Source organism: Struthio camelus, chromosome 1 (assembly GCF_040807025.1).
Source record: "Struthio camelus isolate bStrCam1 chromosome 1, bStrCam1.hap1, whole genome shotgun sequence".
Taxonomy (NCBI): Eukaryota; Metazoa; Chordata; class Aves; order Struthioniformes; family Struthionidae; genus Struthio; species Struthio camelus.
Genome location: NC_090942.1, coordinates 224,929,125 through 224,947,326, shown reverse-complemented (window position 1 = coordinate 224,947,326; position 18,202 = coordinate 224,929,125).

Here is an 18,202-nt window from a genome sequence, read left to right as displayed (position 1 = left end):
AGCATTAAGCTGTCAAGAGAGATTATGGAACTGTTTTCACAGAAAGTTTTTAACAGACTAATATCTACCGAACATGATCTGTTTGTGGTGGCTTGATCCTTTACCATTGTGCAGCTTTGGCCTTTATGACATATAGAAGTCCCTTCCAGACCTGCATTTCTGTTTCCTACCATGCATAGTTTAATAAAAAAGAACAGTAGCATAGAGGTGTGGTGTGATGTGTTGAAGAGTAGTTAAAAACACAAGGATACCTCAGAAGACTGTGCTGCCATTCAGAGGCACCTGGACAGGCTAGAGAGCTGGGCAGAGAGGAACCTCCTGAAGTTCAACAAAGGCAAGTGCAGGGTCCTGCCCCTGGGGACGAATAACCCCCTGCACCAGGACTGGCTGGGGGCTGACCTGCTGGAGAGCAAATCTGCAGAGAAGGACCTGGGAGTCCTGGTGGACAACAAGTTGATCATGAGTCAGCAATGTGCCCTTGTGGCCAAGAAGGCCAATGGTCTCCTGGGGTGCATTAGGCAGAGTGTCGCGGGCAGGTGGAGGGAGGTGATCCTGCCCCTCTCCTCAGCCCTGGGGAGGCCTCCCGTGGAGTACTGTGTCCAGTTCTGGGCCCCCCAGGACAAGAGAGACATGGCGCTACTGGAGAGAGCGCAGTGGAGGGCTACGAAGACAATGAGGGGACTGGAGCATCTCTGCTCTGAGGAAAGGCTGAGGGAGCTGGGCCTGTTTAGCCTGGAGAAGACTCGGGGGGGATCTGATGAATGTGTATAAAAAACTGTGTACATGTCTATAATGTGTATAGAGGGAGAGAGTAAAGAGGATGGGGCCAGACTCTTTTCAGTGATGCCCAGCGACAGGAGAAGGGCAGTGGGCACAAACTGAAACACGGGAAGGTCCAGCTGAACATGAGGAAAAACTTTTCTATGTGGGGGCGACCGAGCCCTGGAACAGATTGCCCAGAGAGGTGGTGGAGTCTCCCTCCTTGGAGATATCCAAAAGCCATCTGGACACAATCCTGGGCAACGTGCTTTAGGTCACCCTGGTGGAGCAGGGGCGTTGGACTAGATGATCTCCAGAGGTCCCTTCCAACCTCAACCGTTCTGTGATTCTGTGTGGATCCCAAGATTGCTTGCTTCTCCCATTTGGCCACTGTTTGCATTCAGGGACTTCTGGCTCTCCAGGGACACGTATGCTCCAGATACTCCAGGGTACCACGATCTGTGCTGGGGTCTTGCTCTGGGAATGGATTCTCTCTGTTTTGCTCACTTCAAAGCAGCACTCAGTGCTGAATTTGTTAGTTTGGCTTCCTAGTCACAGCAATACCGTTAGGTAGTAAGAACGGCACTATGCTGACAGTTAGTATACAGTGGGATATAACTATGCAGCAGAAATGAATTCAAACTATAGATCCTTTTTACATATGCTTAATTAGATTCTTGTTTGTTGTGTAATGTTTTATACCAGTGACATTCCTATCATGTCTATCATGCGTTGGTTGATCAGTTACTTTATCCGTATGTTAAGTACTCCCAAGCTCCAAACGTTTACAGCATTGTGTGGTCAGTACATTTTATGTCTTTTGTTGTTTAGTTAGACATTGATCTAGCTGCACATCCTCCTCCCCACAGTACCAGAGATGTCCCGTTTAGACCTTTGTTAGGGTACTGCTATTTATTCATTTAGTATTAACTGTCCGGTCATGTTCCTCAGCTCCTCAGTACTTAATTTGTAATACTGCTTATCTCCAGACAGTCCTATGTTTTCGTAAGTGCCCCCATGGGAGGAGAAGGAAAGCCTTGCCGGTCTGCCCAGGGCAGTAGTCGGGGTTGCAGACTCCCTGCGGCAGGCTATGGCAGGGCCTGTCAGCTGTCAAACGTGCCAAGGTACCTGCTCTCATAAATTCCCCTGTGCCTTGGCAGCCAGTTACAGCCTACGCAGCGTTTCTTGTGATGGGCTTAACTGACACTCACTGTGACCAGACGGAATTGGTGCACTGAATCTGCTAAATCAGTCCCAAAAAGGAAGAAACGTTTCAAGAATGATTTTTCTGCCCAGATGTTTTGATGTTACAGTGGCAAGACTTAGACAGGAATATTTGTAAGACATCCTTGTCAGATCACTGTAGTCTTCAACTCATCTGGCACCCTGCTGAGCCTGTTTTATATAGTAAGGCTGGTAAGGCGCAAAGCCTGTGGGAAGACATCTGGGCCCATCAGGATTTGCAGATATTTGTTGAAGCCTGGTGGAATTGTGAAATTAGTGCAAGCCACGTGCTCCTTTTGACTCTAACATCTTTCTAGAAAACAGGTGCCTAATTTCAAGCCTCTGCTGGTCTTTAGCAGTCTCTACTCACATTGCTTTTCTGGACCTGAATACATGTGCCTCTGGGGTTGCACTGGTCCCTGAAAGCTAGAGTGGTCCCTATTCCACCCTTTTTTAGGTGATAAATTCCTGCCCTGATGTGTCTGCTCAGCGTCCTCAGGAGCGTCCCACGTGGACCCTGAGTGCAGGCGCTCCCGCGCTGCCTGCCCAGCAGTGCTGCACACTTTGAGCTTTTGCAGGCTGCAGCCTGCAGGTTATAGCACCCACTCTCTGCACTGCCATAAAGAGGTTTGACTCATGACAATCTGACCCCTGACACCCTTTTTCTTCACTCTACCCTGCAGCTTAACTCTTGAATAGAGATGTGTTTTTTCTTAGGTTTCCAATCTAGTGTGATTTCCAGGCTCCTGTCTATGATCTCTGAGAAAGAGGGGTGATTGGAGGAGTTCACTGGTGATTGGAAAAAGCCTAACATTACTGCCATCTTTCAGAGACAAAAGAAGGAGAATCCAGAGGATTATGGACCATTCAGCCACAGCTAAGTCACTGCAAAGCGCGTGAAGCACGTCTTCTTGGGAGCCCTCTCTCCAAACAGCTGAAGGACAGGAAGGCAATCAAGAACAACCAGCATAGATTTACTGAGGGAAAATTGCGCTTGACCAGTGTAATTGCTTTCTACAACAGAAAGACTGTCTACCTCCTTGGATTTTCAGTTTGAAGCACCATTTAAGTGCTTTAAAGCAGTAGCGCCTTAAGAATTTTGTCGGTTATCTTCTTGACATCTCACCTGTTAACATCTCATGAGGTCTTCCAGTGACTGTTAACAGCCCTGACGATGAGGTTTTTTTGAAGTAGTAGCTTAACGTGTTGGTGGCACAAATCAGCACCCACACAGATGCCCCTCTGTTCAGCTCTGCACAAGCACAGGACGTGGTGCGGGGAATGTGAGCACTGCCAGAAATCTCCCTCACTTAAGAGCATCAGGAGCCCCCAGTAACTCTTGGTGGGGACAGCAAGGGGCTTATGCCACACCATGGCAGGGAGCAACTGTCTTGCAGTGGGGCAGTGCAGAGTCAAAAGCACAAGAACACCTCTCCCCAAAATGGTACAGGATCTCTCCGGCCATCCATCTTGTAACAGGGATGGTAAAGACAGAGCACCTCTGTGGGTCTGCAAGAAGACCGTGGGTACTTGCCAGGCAGAGCTGGCTCAGGTGGCATTGCAGGCACGTGAGTTTCACTGCTGAACGTGTATGGTGGTAGCAGGTAGATGCCCCAGCACATGGAGGACTTGTAGAGTGAAGGTGTTTTGGAGTCCCACAAGCGTGAGAGCTCATGTCAATTGCTCTCAGAACTGGGGTGACTACAGTGGTATTTTAGGCAAATGAATAGTCCATTTTCCACAATGTCTTGAGCAGGGCTTTAGGGAACTTTGCATCCAGAGCAAGGACATGGCTAGGGGAAGCCACTGTTGAGACACTGTCCTGTATCTAACCTAATTTATCCAGTGGCTATTCCAATCTGAGCTTCCCATGTGAGCATCAGACAAGCTTGTGCTCCTCCTAATTCCTGATTTAGGAGCTAAGGAAGGTGGAATTTCACAGTCATCATGAAAATGCTTGAGTAGGATGCTTCTGGATGTATGCTCCTGGTGTGCATACAGGTGAATTGCAAATCCTCTTGGTTGTAGCTTAGTTTTCCAGGTATGGTGTCTGACATAAAGAACATGTGAAAGAGGCTGTGTAGTCCTCGAATTGCTATCTGAATGTAATTACCTAGTGGCTGCTGGGTGCTGGATGAGGTGAAGGGCTGGCTGAGATGGATTACTACCAAGTGCTTAGACATCTGTTTTTGGTCAGGGGACTCATACCCTGACGTCTCTTACGAGGAAGCATATATCTGGTGTTTGTCTAATCGTGCCCAAAAAACACTAAGAGAGAGCTTGCTCCAAAGTCTGCCCCCAATGCTGACCGGCAGCCAAAACCTCAGGTAACTTCAGTGCTGTCAGATGAAAAGAAACATTTTCTAGTAAGGCACAATGCTTCTATTTTCAGCTTGGTCTTCCTCATTGAGAGAGGATGAAAACCTCTAAGATAGTTTTGCAAAAAGGTAGTCATCAAGGAGTGAGCGTATGTTCAGGCCATGGGGAAAGGCAGTGGGTAGGGAGAAGGGTTGCAGCCCACTTATGGTGCTGTCCTGGGAATACTTTTCCCTCTTGCTGGTGCATGGTCATCCTGATAAAAGGCACAGGGCAGCTGAATTGCAACAGGTGTCTCAAGTGTTTCCTGTCATATGAAATATAATTAGCCAAGTCGTCATCCCTAATGATGCAGTTCTCCCAAGGCAGACAATGGAGGATCCCAGTTTTAGGGCAGCAAGTTCCCATGTTGTGAAAGCCTGTCAGTCAGTACTTTCATGGCCCAGTGAGCTCCATGGCACAAACTTCCTCTCCCTGCTGGAAACCTGGTTTGAGGGCATCAGTTTGCCCTGTTCTGTGTTCCTGCTCTTGCCCCCACAACATGCCCCTTTTCCCACCCATCCTGGGTAACTCTCCCGTTAGGCCCAGAGCTGTGGAATCACCTTTGGGTGGCAAAGAGTTAAGCAACACTTCTCTGAGTCCAGTGTTCACTTTTTGTTAGCCAGCTAACTGAGGGAACCTGAGTTCGGTAGTTACAGAGTCCGGCGCTGCACCTCCTGCAGTAACAGGGGTTGCCAGCTTTCACTGGGGAAACCAGTAAGGACCTCCAGACCAACTGGAGAATCTTCTGCATGTCGCTCAAAATCTGTCAGATCTAGTACTTCTCCAAGGGCCTCTGGCTCACATGTGGCACATGGAAACCACCATGAGTTCTTGTGGCCATATTGCAAACCATCCATTTTCCATTCTAGAGGATTCTCTGTTTGCCTGAAGTCCAGTATCTTGACCTCAGATAGACTCAGAGTCATTTCTCCAAATATTACCCTTTGAGAGTTCAAAACCTAGCAGATTTAGAAGTTAATTTGTAGTAGCAGTCACTCCACAGTGAAGTCCGGTAAGAAAAAAGGTACAATGCACAAGGCACAAAACACAGTAAGTAGGGCAACAGCAAATGAACAATCAGCAAAACACATTTCTGTATTGTTTATACAAAACTATAGTAGTTTTGTATAAACCACTACCCGGTAGTGACTGCAGACTCTGTGTTACAGAGGCCTTTTAAGGACACTCGAGTGAAAAGCTCCTTTCAGCCTCCAGCACTTGGTGATGGCTCTAAGCTGTCTTCTGGGAAGACCTTTTCCCAGGTCATGCTAACTTACTCCTCTGGCTCTAAAAGAAAATAAACAGACAAAACTTTCGTAGAAGAGTCTTCTTCTTTGGAAAGGTGCTTGAGACCTCGTGGCAGATTTCTTTTGTCTTCACACTGTGCGCCATGGGGGTTCACCATGGGGGATATCCGCAGGTTGGTCAGGATGATGCAAGGTGAAGTGCTGCCCTGTGGCCAAACCGATGCATAAAGAAGCTGTGAGAATGTGAGAAGCTGCAGAGGAAGGCGGAGCCTGGTGTGAACAAACCATTGTCTAGGATGGAGCAGTGAAGGGGATGCCAAAATACAGGGCAACACTGATGCCATTTGTGCTGTTGATGGTTGGGTTGGTGCAGCTCAGTTTCACCATAGCTTTGTGCTGTCTGTGAGTGTGTGGGATGACATGGCTTTCGCAGAAGGGCAGCCTCTTGGCCGTAATGGTTATTAGTGTGACCGTTAATAACGATTGGTGTGAGTATTAACAACACTGCTCTGACGGCGACCATCCCAGTCCTGCCCGGTGCTGCAATGGTTATGATGGATTGGTATCTCAGAGGAAAGCATATCACCACTTGATGATGAAACACCTTGACCATGAATGAAAAACATCTGGAGGACGGAGGCATCGCAGTTAATCTCTCTGACTCTGAACCAGAAGACGCACAGCTGTGCCCATGTTCTTCTTTTCTTAGCTGTGTGACCCAAAGCCCAGGGCTTCCAAGCACTTTCTTGAAGAAGGAAGTTCCCCTGATCTTCGGTGTCAGTCTGGCCCACCCTTCTGCTCCCACCTCTTGGCAAAGGACTCGCAGGAAGGAGGAAGCCATAATCAGGCTGTTGTAAGAAGAGTCGAGAGCTGGAAGACTCTTGTTCATACATAAGTGAGCCTGGAGGCTGAGGGGATGATGCTTCCCCTCTCCTGCAACCTCTCCAGCGCAGAGCTTCTGCAAAGCCTGTGAGAAACTGCAGTAGCATTCAGGACTGCCGCTCTGACTTTTGTGTGTGGCCTGGGAAGGGAGGATAACTTTCAGATACTGCTGCCCATTGCTAAGCCCAGAAGTCTCAGCTTGCCCAAGTCCACACGCAGCTGGATGTTCATGGGGCAATGCCCCAGGGTAGCTCTGTGACAGGTTGGCTGGGGACTGTGTCTTGAAGACATCATCCTTGGAGCTGGCAGGGTGGAAGCAGGTGCCCTGAGGTCTCTGAATGAAGGCGGATGTCTGGTCTCACTTCCAAATACTGCAGCACGGCACAGGCATCCTCTGGAAGGGGGTCATCATGCAGAGCTAGTAAGTGAGCTGTCTTCTGCTCTTGTGCCCTCTTGCATTTCAGTGTTTTGACTCTCTCCAGCAGTTATCACGGTCCACCAGCTGCTGTTCACTTTCAATTTGTCTGCATAGCGAGATCTCATATCAGCATGCCTTGAAAAAAAATCCATTCAGTTTCCTATTGATGTGCTTCAGGCAAACTCACCATGGCCCTTAATTAGGAAAACAGAGCCCGCAGAGTGTTGCTGAAGGTGCTGCAGCTCCATGACCGTTATCTGTTTATCTGCTGGACTGTTAATGTCAGCATGAACACCTGCAGGCAAAGAGACACTTACCTGGAAAGTTTAGGAAATTAGGGACTGTCTGGAAAGCTTGAGGAGGAAATTGCATCTCCCTGGAAATTTCTTGAAAGTCTTAAAAAAGAAACACCATTATGGTTTATGCCAATGACCCAGTAATCTAATTCCGTATTAAAAAAGCTCAGAAGTTATTTGCATTTACCATGTGCCCAGGTACTGAATGCTGCAGAAACACTTTGTTGCACATTTATTGTTCTTTCTTACTGGCTATCTGCAAAAAAGGCATAGACAGACTAGATGTCTCGAGTCAGGTGTAGCACAGAGGAGAGAATGCCATGGATCAGCACAAATGTAAATGAAAGGGAAATTAATTTTTTCTGTTGTAAAGGATACTCAGACCTTCAGATTCTTTCCAGTACATAACTTGGCTTCTATCTGCATAGCTATGTGTGGGATTGTGTTCTGCTTGGAGAGTCCCAAAATACAGCGCTTCTCTTTTGCACCAAATAATAGTAAACCACGAGATAGATGGAGCTATAGATCCTCAGAGAAACCATCAAGATTTGTTACGACTAAGCAGGCAGGGAACTGAAGGCAGTTCTTGATAGTTATACTGTTGTTCCCAGGAACCATTCATGGTAGCTTTTCAATATAATGTTTTTTCCCCTGTGGACATTTCTCCTACTACTATGCAATTTGTGGTTACAATGCTGCAAGTCTGGACTTGGAGCGCAGGACGCTTGCCCACAGGTTTGTATTAGTTTTGGGAGGTGGACAAAAGAATACTATATTGACACCTTAGCACTTTTCATGACAACTTTGCACTTCTCCACAGCGAAGGCTGTTTTGCAATGATCAAAGCTGAAATGCATCTTGCTCCTGTCCTGGTAGGGTCTCGCCCTCCCGCCTGCACTGCCTGTTGCAGTGGGCAGTGTACATGTCCACGCTGTGCTCCAGCACTGCTTGCAGTCGATGCAGCTACAGCAGATGTATAAATGGTGCCTGGAAGCCTCTAATAGCGACGCAGGTGCAAGTTCACATGTTATCTGTGGGGGTGAAGGAGTGAGTGGGGCATTCCTGACATACATTTGGGTTGTCCCAAGGTGCTGCTCCTGAGCACTGGTGAGCTTTCCCTGTGTACTGGTGGGGCTGAGGCCGTGCCACTTCATCATGCTTCCTCTGGCACTTCCCTGGTGTCCCATGCCTGCCGCGGCGCAGCATTCCCAGCCGCTCTGGACCCAGGAAGGAGCTGCTTTGGGGCATTAAGCAACGTTTCTTCTGCAAACGCCCGCCGTGCTCACTAAAGCCAGGGCAGTGGAAGCACTTCAGGCAATACAGAGGGCTGTGCATAAAAAAGTGTGGTTTTTTTGTTAGCAGAAGGATTTAGCATAAGAGATGCTAGAATGTCTCTTGGATCCATTCAGCTTCACTGAGAGCGGGGATTAAACCAGAGGTGAAATGAGAAATTAATTTACCGGTCACAGTCAGTGCTACTAGACAGAAACCACCCGGATCGCCCAGAGATGTCGTTCACCTCTTCGGCAGAGAGTGTCATTGCCTGAAGAGTGAGCTGGCAGCCAGGGCTGGCTCAGTTGCTTCACGGGGCTTTTATTGCTGTGAATAAAAATCGCTTTTCTCTTCTTAAGGAGTAAAAGGGTGCCACTTGGAGGCTATTTCCTTCAGAGGTGCTCTGGCAGGAAAACAGCTTTAGAGAAGTAGTGCCAAAGTGCTTTGAAGGTGCTTTATGTAAAAAAAAAAAATTATTATTAGTTACATGAAACAGTACTTAACTACTTGTTGCAACTGGTTTTGAGTTGATCCACACTGAACCTCCAACAGGTTGCAATTGCACTAATTTGGCCATTAGAGTAATGCTTTATGCTCTATTTGGAAGATAAGCACCTGTTTTCCATCATTTTCGCCGGTGATATCCTCAGGCGGCCAGGCGGGGACCTCGTCACTGAGCTGTTTGGAGCTCTGTATAGAAGAGCCTGCTTTCGTGAGCGATTCGTAGTGCTGTTAGCGAGGACTGACCTGCAAAATCTCCCCGCATCCTGCGTGCCCCCGTGAGCGTGCAGTGACCACTGAACCAGGCCTGTGGCAGCGATCCCGCGGAGACTGGAGGCTCAAAGGACTCGGGTGACGCGTTTCCCCCGTGAAGCCCGCCAGGGGCAGCCTGCCCCAGCACGGGTCAGCGTCCTGCTCCGGCCTCTGTCCCGGCGGAGCGCTGCAGCCCGTGGGATAGTCGCGTGCTCGTTTTGGCGGTCAGAGTGGGATGCAGACCTTGCCAGCTGCAGGGCCACGGCATCCTCTTGTGCCCGAGACTGTGTCCCTCTGTGTTTGGATGCCCTCAGCAAGCCGTGGATGTGCAGCTCCTCAGTCCGTATCAGATCCAGCTCCTTAGGCTGATGACCTTTTGCAGGTTTTTGCAGTTTCTAGGTGCTAACAGTGATCGTGGTCTTTCTGTCTTGTCTTACTGAGTCATTCAGCAGCACAGCTGATTTCCTCCCTGTCCTGTCTCTTCTTCTAGGCATAACCTGTCCTTTGTTTTAGGCTGCCTGAGAACTTGGGCCTAGATGCGCTGTGATCCTGGTGACCTCCTGATCCAGGTGCCATCAACCCCAGCCTTTCTCATATCCTGTCTTCTAGTTGTCCCCTCTGGTGCTTTTGCACACATACATTCACATTCATCCGTAACAACTGCAATGTTTTTAATGACAATCTCTACACTGCTTGGTCATGCAGATTTCACCCCACAGACCCAAACCTCATCCGGCAGCCTTTTTTGCTTCTTCACCTTCCTCCTCTCCTGGCTGGTGGTCCTTCACCTGTTTTCCCCTTCCTAGATCAAACTTCTTTATTCAATTATTCTCTAAAATGTAGCTCCCAGATAATAGATCCTTCATCCTCCTCCTCATACTCCCCCCCTCCTTTGCGTATTTGTTGAGGTCTCCTTTTCCTTCTGTTTCCGGGAGACCCATCTCAATGCTGCAGTGGTGGTATCGGAGGTGCTGACATGACTGCCTCTCACAACAAGGACCTGAACGTGGCAGAAGGTTAATGGGGGGAGAGAGATTACTCGGGGGTGGCAGCAGCAGATGGGAGGATAGCAACAGGACGGGCAAGCAAAGTAAATTTAAGATTCAAGATGAAAGGAGATTTTCTGAAACTTGTTTTGCACTGTGCTGATAGTCCACGATAAAAGCGCTTGCTTTATTGATCTGCTTCTTGAATCTATTTGTTTATTCTGCAGGTCTCCACCTTCCCCTTCAGAAGACTCATGAATCATATTGTAAGGTTGCTCCTGGGAGCTGTGATTTCCATTCCCAGGCAGATCCTCCCGCTGGGTAGAATCAAATCCAGGAGAGACGTCATTAGCTCCTGTTTCTTCCAGGCTTTCAGTACCAGCAGCCTGTCACCAGGGCTTATTGACACCGTCTCCTGGTGCCTTTCCTAGCTGTGTGGGTGTGCAGTTAAACATCTCCTGGTAGCAAAAGCCCTGGTGCCATCAGTGACTCTGCTGGCAGCTCAGAAACCCCCTGTCGCCTCCTTGTTCTCTGTAGCAGACTCCCACGTGTTAGTGCCCTGATCATTTTCTCCTTGGAACGTTAGCCTGAGCCTTTATTAACCGGAGCAATTAGTTCTTCTTTAGCCCTGTGCTTTCCTAAAGAAGATGTGTCTTGCTAATGTTCCAGTCCTGTGAATTATTCCAACAAGCCTGTTTTTAACAACTGAATCACAGTTCTTTTCAGAGAATATAGACATCTAAGATGTGGGGTGGCCTGACCTATCTCTGAGCCCTGCTGTGAGTTTTTGTTCCCCTTGATTGCCCATCAGCAACGGTGCCTTGGCTGTCTGGGATTTAAAAGCCTTCCCTCTTAATCCCTTTCAACCCCAGCTGCTGTGCTTGATCCGGTGGGATGTGGGATCTTTGTTCTCTCGACTCTTTTCCTTACACTTTTGAAAAGGAAGTGTGGCTCCCAAGGATGGAGAATTATAACTCCTGGAAACACACACCGCCAGGGTAAAGGTGTAGAGCAGCTGTTAATCACCCTGAAGGTGCCTGGGGCCAATGATGCTGCTGTGACTGAGGTCTGAGTGCAGCAAGAGGCTCTGCATGGATTTATATCTGGCAGGGGAGCGCCTGCCTGGCACCAGGAGAACTGGGAAGGGTTGATGGCTTATTATACAGCACTGGATGGATCGCTCAGTCAACGCAGACTACTTTAGAGCACAGAATAAATGGTGTTTGCACCACCCCAGATATACGCTAGTGGTAATTTCATTAATTACTTCAGTTTCAGGGTGCACTTGATCAACTTCAGATCCAACTTTCTCAAGGTCAGTGCTGTTCAGATAAGTTTTGGAATGAATTCTCCCATCAGGAAGCTGAATTATTCTGCATTGCACTTGCTTCAGCTGATTAAGAAAACTCCTTATTTCCTCCCTGCCACTCCCATGATTGTTCTTATTCTCTCTAATTCAGCTGTCATGCTATGGAAAATTACTTTATCAGCCTTCAAACTGACCATGACACCTCAGTTTCCAAATCCTCTCACTAATATCCCTTTTGGTACTGCATAAATGCCTATATGTATTGATTGCTTAATTTCCAGAGAGGTGAATTCTCATTTGAAAGATGTCTCTTGAAGGCCTCAACGTGCATTCAAAGCGGTGTAGAACTTCTGTCTTCATGACCCTCTCTGCTGTGCAGATGGGCTAGGAAGCATAACCTTTTTTGAAGCAGTAAAAACCAGAACTCCAAATATGATGTTTGCAGTAAGGGGGAAAACTCACATTTTTGAAGTGTTCCTTCATTATTCTTGTATCTTTTTTTGGGTACATGCATTCATTTGTCTGTGGCTGTCCTTGTTTCTCCTGAAGCCACACCAGCTATTCACAAGGATACTATCTTTAACAGCAGCAGCAGCAGCAGCAGCAGCAGCAGCAGCAGCAGCAGCAGCAGCAGCAGCAGCCCTTCCTCTCTTTTCTTGCCCGGCGTCCCCAGCCCCAAAGCAGGGTGTTATGAGGTATTTGCGTAGCGAGGCTTTTGGGGGTTCCTCCACTCCAGCTCTCCCAGGTGGCCACTGTGGGTGGCCCATGTGGCTTGGCCCCGTTTTGCAGATGGGATTTTGTGGTGGGAGGCATCTCTTGGTTGGTGTCAGGAGGTCTATTCTGCACCTCTGAATGTCGTGGTGGTGGGACCACAGCATCTTTGCGCAGCTTCTCGAGGTAGGGTTGTGGCTTGCTCAGCACCGTGTCTGGGCATGGGTTGGCCTCCCTGATTTGGATGTGCCCAAAATGCAGTGTGTGTTTGCGTTTGAGAAATGCCAGGACTCCATGCGGGAGCTCGACCTGAGCCCGTGGTCCTTCAGTTTTCTTAGTCACCATTACCGATAACCTTGATCTGGAGGCGGCATTTGTTGGTGCTGTTCAAATGGGCACAGCTCAGTATGAAAAGCAGAAAAATAGCAATTTATTGTGGTACTGTTAGAGGCTTCCTTGTAGTAATAATGTCAAGGTATCTTCTTTTTTTTTAATATTAGGTATGACATCTAATGAGTAAGGTGCTTTTATCAACTGTAAGGTCAATTAACATACTAAGTTAGTGCGTATATTAATATTTTAACAGGCTTTAAAAGCAGAGCTTTACCAGAATGAAAATATAAACCAAAACTGAAGAGTAAAAAAATAAACACAAATGGGAGTAATAAACTGCAGAGTAATGAAAGATATTTCCTATGGCAGCGAGCATGATTTAATAAACTTGAAGGACAGAGCTGATCACTGAGATTGCAGCCGCAGCAGAGAGCCTGCAGCCCCGCGCCTGCCGGTGCTGTTAGCGATCTCACCTGATACCTTTCATAAACTTTTCAAGCGCCATCTTAAAGCAGTGTATGGTTTAGTGCCCACACTGTGCCGCACTCCACACTCCCTCCATAGCTGAAAAACTCCCACCACAGTCAGCTGTTTCCACCGGTGCAACAAATGCCAGGACATTTTATCTGGCAGTTCTTGGCATCAGCAGGATTTCCCATCGTGCCATCCCCTCCTTCCCAACCCTCTAGTGCGGCTGGCTAGCGCTCTCATCGGGCTTCGGGGTCTGTGGAAAGTTGGTAGCCAAGAAGCCCAGGCTTTGGGTCTTGAATCACTTATGTGCTCTTAAAATTATTGCCCCTTATCTCTCAGAAGGACTGTTGGTCCTGCTTCGAGGCTCTGCAGGATGGAGAATTTTAATACACCTTGGAAGTCCGCAGAACTGAGGCTATGTAAAAGCTGAAGGTGCCCCTGCCAAGGCTTGTTGCTCCGATAATCTGGATCTCTGTGGGTTTTTATCTGGCAGAGGCCGCTGCAGGTGAAATGGGGAAGAGCTGAAACGGACGGCGAGAGCGCTCTCTGCATCCGCATTTGCCACGAGCTGCTTTGAAGGGCTGGAGAAATGATGCTCCCTCTCCCTCAGGTCATGCTAGCAATAATTTCATTATTGCCTCCGCTTCAGGATGTATTTGGCCAACTTCTTATTTTCTACATCCAACTTTCTGAAGGTCAATGTTTATCAGAACCAGCCTGGGAATGAACTCCCCACCAGGATGCTGAATTATTAACCTCTGCCTGAGTGCTTTTCATGGCTCTCCTCTCTCCATGTGCCAAAGTAAAGACACACACTAACAAATAGAGATTGAGAGGAAAAAAAGGCAGAAGCCACCAAAAAAGCACCTGTATATCTCGGGGGCTAACACTTTTCCTCAAAGAAGCCAGTTACTTATTTCTCTTTTACAGGCATTACCTATATCAAGCCCAAACCTTTTCAGAAGGCTGTATGTCAAAGAACTGAAGATGTGCACAATGGCTGTAGAGCAGAAGTGACTTTCCTGCTCGGTTGTGTTGTTACCTCCCATCTCCTCCCACATGCTCACGGCTCTTTGCTGCATTTCAGGGTGAGTGGACGATTTCAGGGTTTCCATGGGCATTACAACTGTGCAGAAGAACTTGGAAATTTGAATAGTAGAGAGAGAGAGAGAAAAGCTTGGGGGCAAATAGCGAGGCCTTCGGATGCCTTCTTCTCATTCGGTTGCCTGACATGAAAAAGCATGCGACCGTGACTCATTTATTGCCATCCCCGCGTCGCCCTGCGAAGCTTCCCCGCCCACCGCGCCATGCTCGTCTCCAGTGCTCGCTCTGCCTCCTGCCCATGCATGGGGCTGCTCCCGGTTCGTTCTGTCCTGGCCAGCCTGATCTGCTGTCCGCACCACGCCTGGCCCTCCTGGCCCTGGTGCCCAAGCAGATCCCAGCTACATCCTCCACAGCATATTTGGGAGGAATGCCACGGTCTGCATTTAGTGCAGTTGCTGTTTCCTTTATTCTCTGGAGGTAACTCTTGTTATAGTGAACACAGGAACAGCTTTTCGGTGGTTTGGAAGGTCATCAAGTGATCTTTTACGCTGAGCCGATGGAGAACTGGGTCTGCGGAGCGGGTGGTGTTTGTGGGGTCCAGCTTCCTGTGGGATCTCGTCCTCATCATGGCAATAAATGGATGGAAATATTCCTGGGATCCGAGAACTTCCCTTGCGGGACACCAAGAGAGGGATTCAAGCCTTATTTAATGCATGGGCATGTCATACCAAGATCGCTTGCTCGCTTGCTGCAATTATTTTCCATTTGCAAATGTGTGAGCTCCCTCTTCTGCATCCTCTTGGTATTTCTGAGGAGGTTATAGACCGAACTAGCATGATTCTGCAGTAGTAATGTTTGCTAAACAGCGTTCTGGCTTAAATTTTGTCCTGCCAGCAGGAAGTGCAAGGCTGACAACAAGAGAATGGGGAGAAACGCTCAACTTCGGAAGAATTTGAAAGGTTCAAAAAATTCAAACCATTTTTTGGTTTGGGGTAAATCTGGGAAAGTTTCTTAAAGGTTAAGTGGTATAAATGAAAACATATGCCAAATACACTATCTTTACAGGTACAATTCCAAAAAAATAGGAGTTAGTAGCATCTGGCAGTTTCCACAAGCCTGTGCTGACTTTGCATTTACTACTTTTGTGGCTAATAAAAAGAGCATTTACTCAGCCAGGTGGACTTAGTCTTTTGTTTGTGTAGTTCATCTACAATGCTCTTCCTCTTCTCTGTTCTCTAGGAGGAACAATGCAAATGTTACAAAATAAGTTTTAAGAGGTTAATAACTAATTAATAAACTGTTAACAGTACACCTTCTTGTGGTGATACAATGATAAATGCATTTTTGTGATGCTAAGTGCACTCCTAGTGAGGGTATCAGCACACAGCTTTCCCCTAATGACTCCTTCATGTTTTTGATTGTATTTTTCTTTTGTGATGTCCACCTTTCCTCAAACAGTGAGACAGGACAGGTGAGCTTGTCCTGGTGTCTGTTGCAGTGTCTTCCTTCAAGCAGCGCAGATTAAACATAAGTCTTGAAAAAAGGCAGCTGAAAAGGTCAAACTGATGTCATCAGTCAGTTTAAATTCATTAAATACAATTCTCTTTTTGCCAAGAAAATATTGCTAATAGAGGAACAGCATTAACTAGACAGCCCATGAGATGTGATGGAACTGTTTTGCAGATGATACAATAAAATATATATCAAGGCAAGAATGACAGGAACTTAAGTGACTAAAGATAATGAATGGGTTGTACAATGCTGGATGAAATGCAGCGTTGAAATTTAATGCAGCTAGCGTGCTTTATTCAGGCGAGGCTTCTCTGTCTGTTCAGACAGAAGCAATGAAAATGATTAAAGGGCTGAGGAGACAGAGAAACGGCCTGTGTTTAATTTAGACAGTGCCCATCTGGGTCGTTTCTCCCACGCTTGGGTCCAGTCTCCGAGGCAGGGACATCTCTCACTTGGCGGTGCCTCGCTCGTGGGGCTTTCGTCTTTGTTGGGGTCTGTGAGCTCCACGCGCCTGGGGCAGCTGCGGGGAACCGGGGCGTCTCGTTGCAGACGGGTTGGCTTGTTTCCTGCCTGGCCAAACGCTTCCCCTGGGCCCCTGGAGTCGCAAGGCTGCCAGGATGGAGCTGTCTGAGCTTGCTTTGGGAGAGAGCTTGCAGTCAGCCTTTTATGTTGGTCTAATAAATTACACAGAAGGTATTAAACATAAATAAACTGTGGAAAGGCCATCTGGGAAAGCCTTATTTATCTCTTCTCAGCACAAGACGCAGCGCCACACATTAAAATTGCAAGTGAGTCACTTTTAACGTAGACGAATGAAAACACTTTCTTGCACAATTAACCTGTTGCGTTTGCTGCCTGTTCTGCTGCCTGAAGGCCTCTTAAAAGTGGTGAGATCCACCACAGTGCTGGTGGACAAGCTTTTAAGAGGGAAAAAGAGAAGAGAAAGCAACCTTTTTGCACTGGACACAGGCTGACCGATGGACTGAGAAAGCTCTTCCTCCTCACACAGCCTCTGAAGGTGGAGAAAGGTATTCCTTGTGTCCTTGGGGATGCTTGGTGCCCAGTGCGAGGCTGCTCTTCATCTAGAGAGGGGTTCTAGCATGGAAATCTCCCCACTTTCTTCTGGGCAAGTGATAATTTATCAGCAATAAATGCTGACGCAAATAATGTGTTTGTTACGTTTCAAAGGCCTCATCCACTGCAGGCGCTCCCAGTGCACGGGGACCATCCTTTGGTCCTTCAAGCTCTGTCATACTTCCTGCTCTGGAGGTTTGAAAAAGGGTTTAGCACTGGTTTGTATGCCTATTGTTAGTTGTTTCTCAGACTGGGTTTTGGCCTCACTTGCATTCAAGCCACGGGAGTTTGTGTGTGTTTTCTTCTCTCAGAGATGTCTGCAGCATTTTTTAAGGCTGCTCCCAGCTGGACCTTCCCCACTGCCACATCCAGATAGGCTGGCTCCCTTGTCTCCTTCCTTCAGCTGCTCTGAATTGGAGGTGCACCTTGGCCACAGTCTTCCGACGTGATGCCCTTAGGTAGATCCCAGACTGCCTGTAAGGATTTTCTTCTCCTTTTTCGCTTCTTTCTAGCAAGCTGCAGGAAAGTTCCCAGCAGCGCTCCCTTCCGAAAGCTGAGCATGGTGAGGGTAGCCCATCCATCTGCGTTGCTCTGGCAGGGAAGATAGTGGATCCAGGTGGTCCCAGGTGCTATTGGAGCTGCCTCTTCTCTTCATGGAGATCAGGAGAGGTGCCTGAGGATGGGAAGAAAGCAAGTGTCACTCCAGTCTTCCAAAAGGGCAGGAAGGAAGAACCAGGAAACTATAGGCCGGTTAGCCTCATCTCCATCCCTGGAAAGGTGATGGAGCTCACGGATAGCATCCATCTATCCCCGGATAGCATTTCCAAGCATATGAAGAATAAGAAGATGATCAGGAGTAGTCATAATGGCTTCACAAAGGGGAAATCATGCTTAACAAATCTGATAGCCTTCTGTGATGGAACAATTGGCTGGGTAAATTGAGGGCAGAGCAGCGGATGTTGTCTACCTGGGCTTCGGCAAGGCTTTTGACACTGTCTCCCATCACATCCTCCGAGGTAAGCTCAGGAAGTGCAGGCTGAAGGAGTGGACGGTGAGGTGGATCGAGAACTGGCTGGATGGCTGAGCTCAGAGGGTTGTGGTCAGTGGTGCAGAGTGTAGTTGGAGGCGTGTAGCTAGCGGTGTCCCCCCAGGGGTCAGTGCTGGGTCCAGTCTTGTTCAATGTATTCATCCATGACCTGGAGGAAGGGACAGAGTGCACCCTCAGCAAGTTTGCTGATGATACTAAACTGGGAGGAGTGGCTGCTACACCAGAAGACTGTGCTGCCATTCAGAGGGACCTGGATAGGCTGGAGAGCTGGGCAGAGAGGAACCTCCTGAAGTTCAACAAAGGCAAGTGCAGGGTCCTGCCCCTAGGGAGGAATAAGCCCATGCAGGCACCAGTACAGGCTGGGGATTGACCTGCTGGAAAGCAGCTCTGCTGAGAAGGACCTGGGGGACAACAAGTTGACCATGAGTCAGCAATGTGCCCTTGTGGCCAAGAAGGCCAATGGTCTCCTGGGGTGCATTAGGCAGTGTTGCGGGCAGGTCGAGGG